General features: G+C 44.8%; 1 protein-coding gene across 1 annotated transcript in view; it reads right to left on the reverse strand.

The window, feature by feature from the left end:
* The window catches only part of Fntb (farnesyltransferase, CAAX box, beta), a 63,431-nt gene that overhangs the window by 44,439 nt on the left and 3,427 nt on the right, over positions 1 to 15,565 (reverse strand). The window lies entirely within an intron of this gene.

Genomic DNA, 15,565 nt, shown 5'->3' on the forward strand with positions numbered 1-15,565 from the left:
GCCTGGAGGCCTGTCTTAGTTAGGGTGTCTATTGCTGTGATAAAACACCACGACCAAAATCAACTGGGGGAGGAAAGAGTTTAGTTCATCACTAAGGTCACAGGCCATCACTGCGGGAAGTCAGGGCAGGAACGTGGAGGCAGGAATGAAGCAGAGGCCACGGAGAAACGCTGCTTACTGGCTCGCTTCCCATGACTTGCTTAGCCTTCCTTACACAACTGAGGACCGCCTGCCCAGGAATGGTGCCACTCCACATCAACCATTACTCAAGAAAATGCTTAATCCCAGCACTTGGGAGGCAGAAGCAGGTAGATCTGAGTTCGAGACCAGTTTGGTCTAAAGAACAAGTTCCAGGACAGTCAGATCTACACAGAGAAACCCTGTCTTGAGAAACCAAAAAAAAAAAAAAAAAAAAAACCAAAAAAAAAAAAACCCCAAAAAACAAAAGGAGAGGAAAATAGAAATAAATAAGTAAATAAGAAAATAAATAAATGAAAAAGAAAACGCCCTACAGACCTGCCTACAGGCAATCTGAATGGAGGCATTTTATCCACTGGGGTTCCTCTTCCCACACAACTTCTAGCTTACATCAGTTGACAAACAACTAGCCAGAACAGGCTATACATGAGGTTGGGAACAAAACCCCAGTCCAGACAATAATCCTTTTGGTGAACATAATTGGCTCTCTAGACTTTCACGGTGGAAATGAGTTTTACTTACTCCCCAATTTCAGTCCATTCTTTAATGATTTTAACGTTACCTATTCAGAGGTGAGAATGTCATAGGAGTCTTGATCAGGGCTCTATGGAGGCCCACTAAAGGACCTCCTGGTCAAAAGAATAGAATCCACCTCTGGCCTTGGGTTAAGATCTAACATTTCAAACTATCCAAAACATAGTGTTAACTCAGCTGAAATAACTATCCCTTTAAGGAGATAATGTGTTTTCTCTTCCCAAAATCTTCACACTCAATTAGCTTCTTATGGAACTATGCCAGAGGGCTCTGCTTAGATGTTTCTGATTTTCCAAATTACTCCAAAGGCATGTGTGCATGTCTGCCTGTCTGTCTGCGAGACAAGGTTTTTCTACGTAGCCCTGGCTGCCCTGGAACTAGCTCTTGTAGACCAGGCTGGCCTCGAACTCATGGAGATCCACCTGCCTCTGCCTCCTGAGTGCTGGGATTAAAGGTGAACACCACCACCAACACCTAGCCAATAAATATATCTCTTGGTTTAACTTTTTCTTTCTTTTGGATACTTGCCAAAGCTTAGACCTGCTTTCCTAGACAATTTGGGCTTTCACACTCTTCTGATGAAGACCCCCACCCTGTCTTCTGTCATGAGTCAGAACTCCACTGCTTTTGCCTAACTCAAAAAAAACATGGCTTTCTCGCTTTCTCCCTTCATTTTCTCCTCTGGACAGCTGCTAAGATTTTATAGCTTTGCCTGCCCTGGAATATTTCTTCTAAACTCTAATAAAATTGTCCTTAGGTTTTTCCCTAAGGCTATTCTTTTTTAAAAAGTAATATTTATTGATTCTTTGTGAATTTCATATCATGCACCCCAATCCTACTCCCCTCTCTCTCTCTATACCTGCCCTCCACCCTTGCAACCTTCCTCGCAACAGAAAACAAAATAAATAAATAAATAAATAAATAAATATGATAAAAAAATAAATTAAAAAACCAAACCAAAACAAAAAAATCATCTTGTTTTGGAAGCTTAGGTATATCATGGTGTGTCTCCCAGTCTGCCCTTTTGCCCAAACAGCTTTAATTGCAAATGCACACCCTCGGGACGGCTCTCCCTGCACCAGGCCCGTTGCCCAGGCGAGTTACAGGGCCTGCTTTCAAGGAGCCCAGCAGCCGGTGAGGAATGGGACTAGCTCTCCTCCTGCACCCACACTTCCAAGGCCAGCTCTTCACACTGCCTGAGCAGGGGTTGGGGAAGACAAGGACATACCAGCTCTCCCATTCGCTGAGACCATTCTTAAATGCTTTTATTAATATAGACTTAAAACTTCAAGAAGAGATTTCAGTTTCTAGTAACAGGTGGCGCCATGGATGGAGTGCCCCAAAAAATCTAGTAGAATTGAGAGGAGAGGGAGAAAGACGGGGAGAGATTACCCTGTTTATAGAAACTTGCTGGTGGCACGCAAGCTTCTCCAGTAACTCAACCCATGATTTCCAAATAGTAACAGTAGCTGCCCCTGCCCACGCAGCCCTTTGATGTCCCCTCCCTAAATTCTAGGGAAGCCACATGTAAATGACTGAGCTGTTAACTGCTAACATTTCTTTTCATTTCCAGAATAGAGTAATTGGAGACCTCCAGGTAACAGCAAACGTGTACCGCCTCTCCTTATTGTTAAGTCTGTGTATCAACCACACGAGGCAAGCGCACTGCTGTGAAGTTTAAGCTGCAGAAAGGTAGTGTGCTCGTGTAAAGAATTATAGGCGCTAGCCTTAGGAGACAGAGGTGGATTGTAACGTCCTGGCCAGGAAAAAGAACAGAGACTCACGCTGTGGATGAGGAAGATGAGGAAGGCCCTACTGAGCACTTAATCCTCTTGTTCACTGCCCCCTGAGCCTCTTCTTTCCCTCCAAGAGTCCATTTGCAGTCCTGAGTTCTCTAAGACTGTCTTTTTGGAGGGACAGAGGTTCCTCCTCTCTTCCTCAGGGTGCTTGAATGAACCCATTTCCTTCCTGTCAACTCTTGACTAAATATCAGCCTTTGAGTGGTGGGAAGCCATCTTGGATCTAGTAACAGAACTAATGCAGTTTGGGTGCTTAACTCCCCAGGTCAAGTCACTCAGAGAATGAGGGAAGGTAGATGCTGAGGGACTCAGAGGTCCATGGACTCCCAGGCAAGCAGGCAGATAGGGAGACTGTCCACGAGCTTCCAAGATGGCTTGCTTCTTCATCCTCTAGACCTGAGACAAAAGCCTGGCAGTGTAAAACAAAGGCCTTGTAGCTTTTTCTCCTGCCAGTAGGTCCCTGGCTAATGGCTGACTCAGCAAGTCCAAAGCCAGATCAGGACAAGTTTGCACAGTGGTTGTAGGCCAATCGGTCAGCCTGTCTTTCTCCAAACTGGCCAGCCCTGAAGTATCAGAGGATGACCTTTCTCAGACTTAAAAACTACTCCCAGCCCTCAAGAAGCTGTTTGCTGTGCAGAAGCTCTGTCCCTCTGTGGAGATCTGTGTGCCTGCTGGATGTGTGGATGTCTTCAGCTCTAAAAAAAGCCTTTCTTCAACTGCTGATTCTCTTTGCTCCTATTTGTCTATCGGAGATTTCTCTACTGATACCAGTCAATGCTCAGATCTTTCCTGCCTCTTAATTCTTTTAACAGGCAGAGAAAATGAACCAGACCATTACCCCTACACGGCAACAGTACCTTGTACCTGAGTAGGATACCCGGATCTGCCTCTATATGCACAGGGATTGTTTTGAGCCTATCACTTTAAAGTATTGCAGATTCAGGACAAGCTCTGAAAATAAGAAGAGGATAGATATCCTTCTATAAGGGAAATTCTTATCTATGCAGGAAATATCCATTTGTAAGAGTGCAACCCACAGTATTAGAAAGAAAAAGAGGACTAAATTGCAAAAAAGCCCCAATGCATGGAAAAGGCGTCTATGTAAAGCTACACGAACCTTCCTTTTGTTTACTTTTCCTGGTCACCTTTACACACGCGTGCACACACACACAGTCCTTTTTTGTGAGTGTAAGATATTATATAAGCTTATATTCACAACCATTTCTCCCCAAGTGTCTGTCTTCATGTATATATGTTAACAAATTTATTTCTTTTGTTATACAGAACTGAAGGGGGGGAGAAAAAAATTTAAAGGCTAAAGGAAAAATTATTTTTCCTTCCCTACTCTTTTATTAAAAGGGAAAGAGTGTTTTGCCTGAATGGATGTCATAGACAGACAGACAGACAGACAGACAGACAGACAGAGAATGTATGTTTCATTTTGTTTAGTTTAGTTGTTTTATTAGTTTGGCCAGCATGTATGTCTGTGCATCACTTCCACGCAGTGCTCTCTGAGGTCAGCAGAGGATGCTGAATCTCCTGGAACTGTAGTGCAGACTGCTGTGAGCTGCCATGTGAATGCTGGGAATTTAACCCAGGTCCTCTGGAAGGGCAGTCAGTGTCTAGACCACTCTCCAGCCCCCTCAAGTTTATATTTATAATATTTATATAACAGAAAATGTTCTTATGATATATGAAATGCAATATATCCATTTGTTGTACATATTACATATATATATATATATGACAGATACAACATGATAAAATTATCATTGAATTTTTGTTTATTTTTTTTTGGTTTTTGGATACAAGTGTATACAGCATGTGTATATTTCTAACTATATTATAATCATCATTTTTTAGTACCAGCAATTAGATGTGGCCAAGCACTTTGCATCCAAGCTCTAATAGCTAGAAGAATTAAACACTTACCACACGAGACCTGACGAGCTATCTAAGTGAAAATAGCTAGATTCTTTGTTAATTGCTGTTTTCTCTGATTTTGCTTTGTAAGTCTCTGTGATGTTTTATAGCTGTTGTCTGTTGATACTCTACTACAGAAAGGTAAGCATCCTTTTTTCTATTAGAAATCACAGTGTGTTTAACCGATGTCAGGAGGCCACACTTACAGCTGACCTTTCAAACGAGAGATAGGGGCTGGGAGACAGCTCTGCAGTTACAAGCGCCCGCTGCTCCTCTGGAGGACCCAGGCAGGGCTCCCTCCCATCACCCTCATTTGGTGGCTCATGACTGCCTGTAACTCTAGCTCCAGGATGTCACACGACCCTTTCTATTCTGTTTGGGTCCCTGCATACACACACACACACACACATACACACACACACTGATACATCCTTTAATACCAGCACTTGGGAGGCAGAGGTAGGCAGAGCTCTATGAGTTGGAGACCAGCTTGGTCTACAGAATGAGTTCCAGGACATCTGGGGCTATATAACTTGTCTCACCCACAACCAGTTATAATCAATCTTTAGTACATGTAATCCTTATATATACAAAAGATAAGAAAATGCTTCTACTGTACAATTTGTCAAGACACAATGAAAAGGTATTCAACATTCATAAAATTTCAGAAGACACCAGGTAAACTTAGCCTAAGCGTCTTCCCTTCTAAACAGTTGCTTGTGTTTGACCAAGAAAAAGAGCCTTTGGCACTGTCTTCCTGCTTGCTTGCTATACTTCTTCCTCCCCAACCCCCCAACATAGAGCAGATTAAAGGGCAAAGCCTCATCACACCAAGGAGGGAGAATTAAAAGCAAACCACAAGATGGTTAGCATCGATGTCTTCAGAGAAAAACAGCTCTGAGGCAAGGGACACACTCAGCTAAAATGAAGTGCCTGGTGCCAGCTATTCGGAAAGTCACTAAGGCCGGAGGTTATGGAGAAGGGATTCTTAGGCATGGCGACCTGACACTAACTGGGCATCTCTAACTCTGGCTGCTGCACCCTCCTTTCAGGCGAATGCAAACGCAAATCTTAAGAATCTTCACACCAAGCCACCAGCAGATTATAACAGTGTATCCCAAATCCTCGAGATTGAAGAGCAAACAAGGAAGACAGGGGACTGCAGTCAAAGAGGGACCCTGAGACAATGGGCCCAAAAGAATGACAGCTTCTGTGGGGATCCCTGGCTCAGGGAGAACAGGCTGAAGCCTGGGGCCAGAGAAGAAGCAGACCCTGTCCCCAAGGAGAGGCTGCACGGTTGGTTCTGCCACCAGCTAAGTCGCACATAAAGGTCTCCTTTTATCTGTTCTATAAAGCTGTAACATGGCTACATCAAAGGTAGACAGAATCTAAGAACTTTTCTCTCCCCAGTTCTGGCCAAAATGTAAAGAAATCCATTTTCTTTTACTAATTTGTTTCCTTCTTTTTCTGCACTACAGGGAAACTGAGGCAGCACATTTAAAGACCTAAGTGCCCACACTGCCATTTCCCACACGGTTTCTCCTCTCTGCCTGAATGAACCACCTTCCCTTTGCTTACCTCAGGTTCTCACCGCCCCCCTGGGTTACTCCTCGCTGGATGTTCACTGGATGTTCACGTGTGTATATGTTCACACATGCTAATAAACTTCTATCTGTGGCTCGGAATGGTGGTACTAAGGAGGCTGGGCATTCGACACTGGCTTCAGCTATAGAGCAAGTTCAAGACCAACCTGGGCTACATAGTTAGACTCTGTTTAAAAATGACAAAACCAAATGGATAAACTTCTGTTTCTTCTTGTTAATTTGTCATCCAATAGTCTACTGGGTCCTAGTCAGAGCCTCAAACAAGAAAAATGAGTGTTCTCTTCTCCTTCCCTCCCGAGAGATCACACTGAAAAGCTGTGTCCATTTTCCTCCAGATTTGGCAAGAGCTTCGAGTCTATGATGATGTTCAATTGTTTTAATAAAGTTAACATATGCTGAATTCTCCAAGACGCTATACCAAATCCCCAAACCTAGATATGGCTTAGGGGACTTCCAACCCCACTGTACAACGAAAAATGTACCTTGTGGGGCAGAATTAGGAAAAAAAAATGACAGTCAAATTCCTCTTGAATTTTTATTAAAGTCTAGTTCAAGAGACGAAGGATGAGTAATGCAAGTTCAAGTCCAGCCTGGGCTGCACAGCAAGCGCCAGGCAAACCGAAGCTACTGGTGAAACTCTGTTTCAAAACCAAACAGACTTGAAGTCCTCAGTTTAGGGGCTGGAGAGATGGTTCAGGGTTAAGAGCACTTAGTCTTGCACAGGACCCAGGTGGAGTTCCAGAACCTACATGGTGCCGGGCGATGGTGGCGCACGCCTTTAATCCCAGCACTCGGGAGGCAGAGGCAGGCGGATCTCTGTGAGTTCGAGACCAGCCTGGTCTACAGAGCTAGTTCCAGGACAGGCTCCAAAGCCACAGAGAAACCCTGTCTCGAAAAACCAAAAAAAAAAAAAAAAAAAAAAACAGAACCTACATGGTGGCTCACAACTGTCCGGACTCCCGTTTTAGAGACCTCAATGCCTTTTGCTGATCTCCAAAGGAAGCAGACAGGCATACATGTGCACAAAACAACATACACATAAAAATAAAATAAATACATCTAAATTTTAGAAAATAATTTAACTTCTTTGTGAGTTCAAGGCCAAACCATCCTACAGAGAAAGTTCCAGGACAGCCAAGGCTACACACAGAAACCCTGTCTTGAAAAAACAAAACAAACAAAAAATTAACACAAATTAATATTCAATTTAGGAGTTGAAGAGATGACTCGGTGTGTAAAATCACTTGCTGTGTAGCCTTGAAGACCTGGGCTCCAATCCCAGCACCTACATACCACGCTGGACGTGGTCCGCACACACCTGTAACCCCAGGCTATGGGAGACAGTGACAGGAAGATCACTAGGACTTGCTGGCTGCTGGGAATCCAGGTTCATGGAGAGTTCTCAAAGGAATGAGAGAGCAATGGGCACTCTGACCTCTACCTGAGTGTGCAGAGGCACACCCACCCACAGGCACCTGCATACACACCTGCGTACACGGCATCTATCCATACACAACTCTCTCCCCTTCCCCCATCCTTCCTTCCTTCCCTCCTTCCCTCCTTCCTTCCTTCCTTCCTTCCTTCCTTCCTTCCTTCCTTCCTTCCTTCTTTCCTTCCTTCCCTCCCTCCCTCCTTCCTTCCTCCATCCCTTCCTTCCTTCCTCTCTCTCTCTCTCTCTCTCTCTCTCTCTCTCTCTCTCTCTCTCACACACACACACACACAAACACCTTACACACACATACACACAAACACCTTACACACACACACACACACACACCTTAAGCACAGGTGAACTCAGCTTGGGATGATAAAGATATTTGCCTAGCCCCTCCCCCTCTCTCACACACACACACACACACACACACCTTAAGCACAGGTGAACTCAGCTTGGGATGATAAATATATTTGCCTAGCATGCATGAGGCTTTGGGCTCAACTCCCCAGCACATCACAAAAATAAATAAACAAACAAACAAAAAAGAAATACCAAGGCGCTGAAGGTGATTGTGTAGCTGCTGTTGTTAGTGTTTTGTTGTCTAAAATCACAAAGACGTATGAAAGCTCTTTGGCTCTGAAACCTGAACTCTGAAAACACCACCAAATTCTTCAATTGAGGGCTTTTCACAGCAAAAAGGAGAAAACGCAGGAGCACGTGCACCTCCGCGGACCGCTCACTTCTTTAATTCCCCTGCTTCCTTCCCATCCCACCTTCCATTTGATCTCTCCTTTCTACACAGAAATCCCCACAGGCCGTCACCAGCCTACAGGCAGTTCAACAGCCCCATAGCAACCGATCCTTTCCTTCTGCACAAACAGCAAAGGGCCCCAGGCTTGGCTCCCTAGAGACCCGGCGACACCACTCAAAGTCCTGGAAATGAACACCAAGCCGCTTCTCAGGAAGAGGGTGGAGCCCAGAACACCTGTTCTACTTCAGAATTCTGCTAAGAGACAAGGTTACAAGGCCAGGATCACGCATGGAAGATTAATTCCCAAGAGACCAGCTCTTTAATATTTAAAAATAGCCCCAAGTAAGTGAGCTTTTATTGGATCCTAATTAAACACATAGCCAAAGGCTGTTTTAAAAAATTAAATTAAAAAAAAAGCCAGCATGAAGGTTCAGTGGGTAAAGGTGCTTACAGCCAAGCCTGACCACCTGAGTTCAACCCCTGACTCCTGCATGATGGCAGGAACCGGCCGCGCAATTTGTCCTCTAACCTTCCACAAATGCACTGTCTCATGTGCACAAATTCTTGCTCACATGTACATACAAATAAGTAAACACATATAATTTATTTTTCTTTTAAATCTTGGGACAATAGGAAAAAATTAAGCATGAACAGGATGTCAACATTATACAATTATTTTTCTTTTTATAGATGACGTTGCTGCCTTCACATATAAGGAAGTCACGTTCTTAGGAGACAATGTCTTCATCTTACTTCAGGACACAAATCATACACAGACACGCATGCAACTATGTAAAATCTATCTATGCATACATACATACATGTAAACACACACATCAAACGAAACCCTGTATCTTGGCTAAACCATTCACACCTCTGCTACCTGACAACTCTGCAGAGAGAGGGTGACCTAACCAGCAAACTGGCAGGGCTGTGGACAGTTCCCACTCAGACAGGCAGATGAATGAAAATACCTTCATCATTACGCTGTGGACACATTGCGTTCTGCAGCAGCCCCTTCTCCTTGGGGAAGCTTCATCCTTGCCAGAAGCCACCTTCCCTCCCAATGCCTTTTTCAAGGATGATGTCCCCTCCCCTCTCTTCTGCCCGGCCTCCTCAGCTCTAAAGAGAAGGCACACCTGAATGACTAAGATATTAGATAATCTTCAGATTTAAGAACCCAGAAGACCTGAGGATCTTCGGACATCATCCAAATATTCAAACTCTTTCCTTGGTCTTCGGTTCTGAGTACCAATTAACAAAAAGCGTAAATTGTGGTGATATTTAACTTTCAGAAAATGCAGGTACTAGCCCCAGGAGGCTGAAGTCTATTGAGATGTTCTGCCTCTGAGGGGAAATGGATGCATGGATGATGAAGGCCCCATACAGGACAGCTTTCCTGAGTACTGTCTCCCTACATAGTCTTTCCCTCTATAAAAGTCCTTTACGGCCCTGAATTACCTGGGCTGAAGCACCAAAAACCATAAAAGCAGCGGTAACGAGAGACCCCGAGATCCTTTCTGAGCAGGCTAGGAGGGGAAATTCTGCTCCAGCAAGTTGGACAGGAGGACCCAGTCATGCACAAGTGCTCACACTCATGTACACATCACAGAGAGAGGAAGGGAGGAAAGGAGAAAGAGAATAAATAAGGTTTTTTAAAAAACTATAATGGCTGGGAGTAGTGATACCTTAAATATCAGCACTCAAGAGACAGCGGCAGATGGATCTCTGTGCGTTCCAGGCCAGCCTGGTCTACACAGCAGGTCCTAGCCCACCCAGGTCTACATAACAAAACCCTGTCTAGAAAATGATAAAATTCGGGCTGGAGAGATGGCTCAGCGGTTAAGAGCATTGCCTGCTCTTCCAAAGGTCCTGAGTTCAATTCCCAGCAACCACATGGTGGCTCATAACCATCCGTGATGAGGTCTGGTGCCCTCTTCTGGCCTGCAGGCATACATGCAGATAGAATATTGTGTACTAGATAGATAGATAGATAGATAGATAGATAGATAGATAGATAGATAGATAGATAGATAGATAGAAAATGACAAAATTCTAGAAGTGGTTAAATGAACTTATTTTTTCTTTTACATCAACTATCAGTTACCTTTGTTTGGAATTGGGGTCATGAGTGGGTACTGACTAGGAAATAGCATTATGGGATGCTTTGGTGTGGTGATGTCTTAAATCAAACAAAGGCTTGGGTGTACAGGAATGAGCACCTGCCAAAGCTAAGTGCACGTGTGAGTGTTATTCTTATCATACGCACATTTCATCCTGTATAAATTATATCTTACAAGAACTATGTGTTAATATTAAACTCTACTTAATGAGTATTTAAGAACTGTCTTGACATCTACAACTTACTTTGAAACCCATTAATAAGAGATGGGTAGAAGCCAGGCACCGTAGTGCATGCCTGTAACCCCAGCACCCGAGCAAGGCAGCCTGAGACACACAGCAAGGCCATGCCTCAAACAAACAAATAGAAAATAAAAGACAACGGGCTGGGGGTCTGCTCCATGTTGAGTGTGGGCTTTGAGTTCAACCCCAATGCCACAAAGAGAAGGGAAAGGGAAGGATCCAGAAATGGTGGTGCTACATGCCTGAAGTTCTAGATTGCGGGAGACAGACACAGAGGGCCTAGGAACTCACAGGAGACCCTGTCTCCTTCACCCCACTCTGGTCCCCAAAGTATGGAAAACGTTAACAAGAGAATCTAGATGGTAAATATACTGGTTTTCATCATAAAATTCTTTCAACTTAGCCAGACATCATGGCACATGATTTTAATGCCAGCACCCAGGAAACAGAGGCAGGTAGATGGCTGTGAATGCGAGGCCAGCCTGGTCTACATAGTGAGTTCCAGGCCAGCCAGGGCTACATAGTGAGACCCTGTCTCAAAAAAAAAAAAAAATATTTTCTCAAGCTGGGGTGATGGCTTAGACAGTAAAGAGTATGACACACAGAAGCATGAGAACTTGAGCTTATGTCCCAGCCAACATAAAACAAGGAAGGAACGGCATGTCTATTGCTCCAGCTCTGTGGGACTGGAACACGCTTAGCCTGGGAATGCTCTGGTCAGCCACTGTAGCCAAAATGGAAAAAAAAAAAAAGATAGAATACGGTGCTTTGAATAAGAACAGCACCCATAGGCTCATATATTGAATGTTCAGCCAATAGGGAGTCCACTATTTAAAAGAATCAGAAGGATTAAGAGGTGTAGCCTAGTTGGAAGACGTACATCACAGGGGTTTGGCTTTGAGATTTCAAACGCCCATGACAAGCCAGAGTCTTTCTGCCTATCTCTCTCCCTCTCTCTGCCTGGGGATCAGGACGTAGCTCTGGGTTACTGCTCCAGTGCCTGCCTGCACGCAACCACGCTCCCCATCATGCTAATAGCAGACTAAACCTCTACAACTGTAAGCAAGTCCCCAGCTAATGCTCTCTTCAGAAGAGTTGCGGTGGTCATGGTGTCTCTTCACAGCCAGGGAAGAGTGACTAAGACATGGTGGAAAATGACAGAGGAAGGCACCTGGCCAACCTGTCCTCCACATACGCGCGCGCACGCACACACACACACACACACACACACACACACACACACACACAGAGCGCACCTGCACGCACCAAAAGAAAAGAAATAGCTTTTCGTTAATACTCTCACCTTCCCGCTATACTGTGGGTGTCTAGAATACATTCCTGAATCAAAGAGACAAGCATTTCTGGCCTAGAGCTTGCCTTTTGCTCACCCACACTCTCTAAACACTAGCTTGAGAAGGAAAAGCAGAACGAGGCCTCCAATCTGGACAGAGGTGGAAAACTAACATCCCAGAAGCTGGGAACTGGTGTCTCAGTACACACCTATATAGTCAGAGCCTGAGTATGAAGTCCGTCCACTAGCTTTTAACAGACCATCAGGGATTCTGATGCAGGTTTCTCTTTGGTAGGTTGAAAGGTGTGTGTGTGTGTGTGTGTGTGTGTGTGTGTGTGTGTGCCATAAAGGCCAGAGGTCAATGTTGGGTGCTTATTTTTGAGGCAGGGTCTCTCACTGAACCTGAAGCTCATCAACTGGCTATATGGGCTGGCCAGTGAGCTCCAGGAACCTCCAGCCTCAGTACAACACCCGTAGGGGCTTTTACATGGGTGCTAGAGATCTGATCTCAGGTCCTAAAGCTTGTGTGAAGATTTATTTCCCCAGCCACAAAAGGTTTTCAGAAGGGATAAAGTACTTCCTCATTCATAACTTAAATGCTGTTTTCTAAAACCCCTAGCCACATTATTCATCTTCTCAACTAAAGGAATAACAAAAATATCTCTAATGTTTAAGGAGTAAAGCATTTACTGAATGAATGGTATTTGAGAACTATTAGTGACTAGAATATGTCACCCCACGATCAGACCGCAGGAGACAAAGGCATCACTCACAAGGAGCCTCCTTCATGGGAGGATTACTCTGAGCTGGTTATTTTGAGCAACAGCAGATACAGCTTTGAAAACGCAGCGGAAGTGACTTACTCCTTTATAAGCGGACTTCTGTATCCTAAAGGAAATCGTCATCTTCCTCACCTCCTCAGGCACACCCCTCCCCTCTCCATCAGCACCCCCACGCCCACATGAAAGAGCTCCAGACCCTTCCACGAGGAACAATGTGAATGTGTACAAGCCATGCTCTTGGTTTCTGGGTTCCTCCTGGTCACCTCCCTGTTACAGGCACCGCAGGTGGAGACGAGAACCCTAAGCCACCTGTGAGAGGTTCACTAACTTCTCTGGGTAGCGGCCATGAGGGGATGTTAGTCAACTTCTATGCAGTTTCTCTTGTTAATCACTTTATACATAGAGAGTTCAAGCTAAAAACTCAGGAAAAAGAGAGATTTTACTTTTTAATATTATTTTATTATCACTGTGGGTATGATATATGTGAGGGTGTATGTGAGCCACAGTATATGTGGGGACAGCCGAGGTCAACTTTGGGGAGCTGGTTTCTACTTCCACGTTTACATGGGTTCTGGGGATCAAACACATGTCATCAGGCTTACAAAGCAAGCACTTCTACCATCTCATTGTCCCTCCAATCTCCTTTTTCCGTCTGAGACAGAGTCTCACGAAACTGCCCAAGCTGGCCTTGAACTTGCCCTCTTCCTGCTTCTGTCCCCCAAGCAGACGGGATTACAGACCTGTTCTACTAGGCCTGGGTCGGTTCTTAAAGCTGGGATAAGATATTCAATATTCAATGATAATTATCTTACTCATATGATTTAGAAAAGCAATATATATAGTAGCAATATATATATATACAGCAATATAATATATATATTGCTCAAAAACTGGTGATAATAAAGACACATGAAGAATTGTAAGAGAACTGTCTCATAGATAAGAAGAGTTGGCATCTCTAAATTACAGCTATATAAAGTATGAATTGTAACAGTTATTACATTTGTGTGTGTAGTGCTAGGGGTTGAATTTAGAGCCTCACCTACACTTGAAAGTACCACTGAGTTATATCCCAGGCCCATAGTGACCTAAATTTAAACATAAATTTTTCAACAGGCATTTGTTTTACTATACACCTGAAAGTCTAAACGTACACGCATTTCATCTCAACCAGAAGAGTCTGTGGACACCATTCTTCTTTGGTAGACCTGGGGGTTAGACCCAGGGCCTTACACTGTGGGCATGCTAGCACTGAGCCCAGTTTTCTTTTGTGTTTGTTTCTGGACAGGGTCTCGCTATGAAGCCTAGCCTGGCTCTCTAGCTGGGGGCTCCATGTCTCATCACCTAACGCAGTTTGCAATAGGGTGATTCCGGATGACACATCACAGACCAGGGTGGACACTAAGGGCACAACCTCGCCTTGCTGCTGTCACAAGAGGCCCTTTGCATCACATCCACTGGGAAAATGTTTATAAAGGAACAGATTCACCAACCGTCAGGAAACTGACCTTACTGAGCCAGGTGGTGGTGGGGCACGGTTCTAATCCCAGCACTCAGAGGCAGAGGCTGATAGATCTCTGCGAGTTCAAGGCCAGACTGATCTTCAGAGCCAGTGCCAGGACAGGCTCCAAAGCTACACAGAGAAACCCTGTCTCAAAAAACAAAACAAAACAAAAGAAAAAAGGAACTGATCTTACCACAGGCATGATAGCCAATCAGTGAGCTGCTTGTCACCACCTCTCACCCAGATCTACAGTAGCCTCCCAACCACTGCCTCCTACCTCCACCCTAATCCCCACATAATAACAGTTCAAGACCAGCCAGGTCTACAAAGTGAGTTTCAGGAGAGCCAGGGCTACACAAGAAAACCCTGTCTCAAAAACAAACAAACAAGAAAAAAAGGATTTATTTCTATTTATCTATGTGTGGGGATGGGGTATGTGCACCTGAGTGTAGGTGCCCTTGGAGATTAGAGGCTTCAGATACCTGTGGAGTGGGAGTTTCCAAAGGTTGTAACCACCCATGTGTGCTGGAAACCAGTCTATTCCTCTAAAAGGTAGCATGCGCTCTTAACAGCTAAGCCACCTCTCCAGAGAGCACTCTTAACCTCTGAGTCATCTCTCGAACCCCCCACATAATACTTGTGAGTGATAGTGACCTGCGGAGCCTGATAAATTATTACTCAGACTGTGTCACTGCTTTGAGTCCTGATAGCTAGCAGGTTTGAAGGTGGAAAGTCAGGGTTTCTGTGGGGAAGGCACCCAGCAGATAAGACCTTAAGTCTGGGCAACCAGCTCACCCCATGGCAGGAGGGAGGAAACTGGCTGATGGCACCCTTGCTCTCTTGTCCCCTAGCAGTATCTCATGGCTCAGGCCCAGCACACTAAGCTAGGAAGCCTATTGGTAGGGATCCACTCCCCGAGGCAAATCTAAAGACCAAGGCAGTAAGGAGGCTGGGGAGGGCAAGCTCGCCAGCCAATTGGCTTCCCACCTCAATTAGTCCTTTCAAACACAACAGCCACAGGCGATGCATGGCTCCATCTCACCTCCCAGCCTCTGGCTACCTGCCTCTTTCCTCACCTGGCACACACTGCCCTTTGTACATGCTTTCTCAGCTCACTCAGGACCTGCTCCCCCATATGCTTCACCTCTCAGATCAAACATGGCATCCTCGACAAACCCTTGCCCTATTCTTTTCTTTTATTTTTATTATTATTTTTTTTTTTTGATTTTGGTTCCTGTCCTGGAACTAGCTCTTGTAGACCAGGCTGGCCTCAAACTCACAGAGATCCGCCTGCCTCTGCTTCCCTAGTGCTGGGATTAAAGGCATGCGCCACCACCGCCCGGCCCTATTCTTTTTTTAAACTTCTAAGCAACGTCTTTT

This window comes from Chionomys nivalis, chromosome 10, assembly GCF_950005125.1.
Source record: "Chionomys nivalis chromosome 10, mChiNiv1.1, whole genome shotgun sequence".
NCBI lineage: Eukaryota > Metazoa > Chordata > Mammalia > Rodentia > Cricetidae > Chionomys > Chionomys nivalis.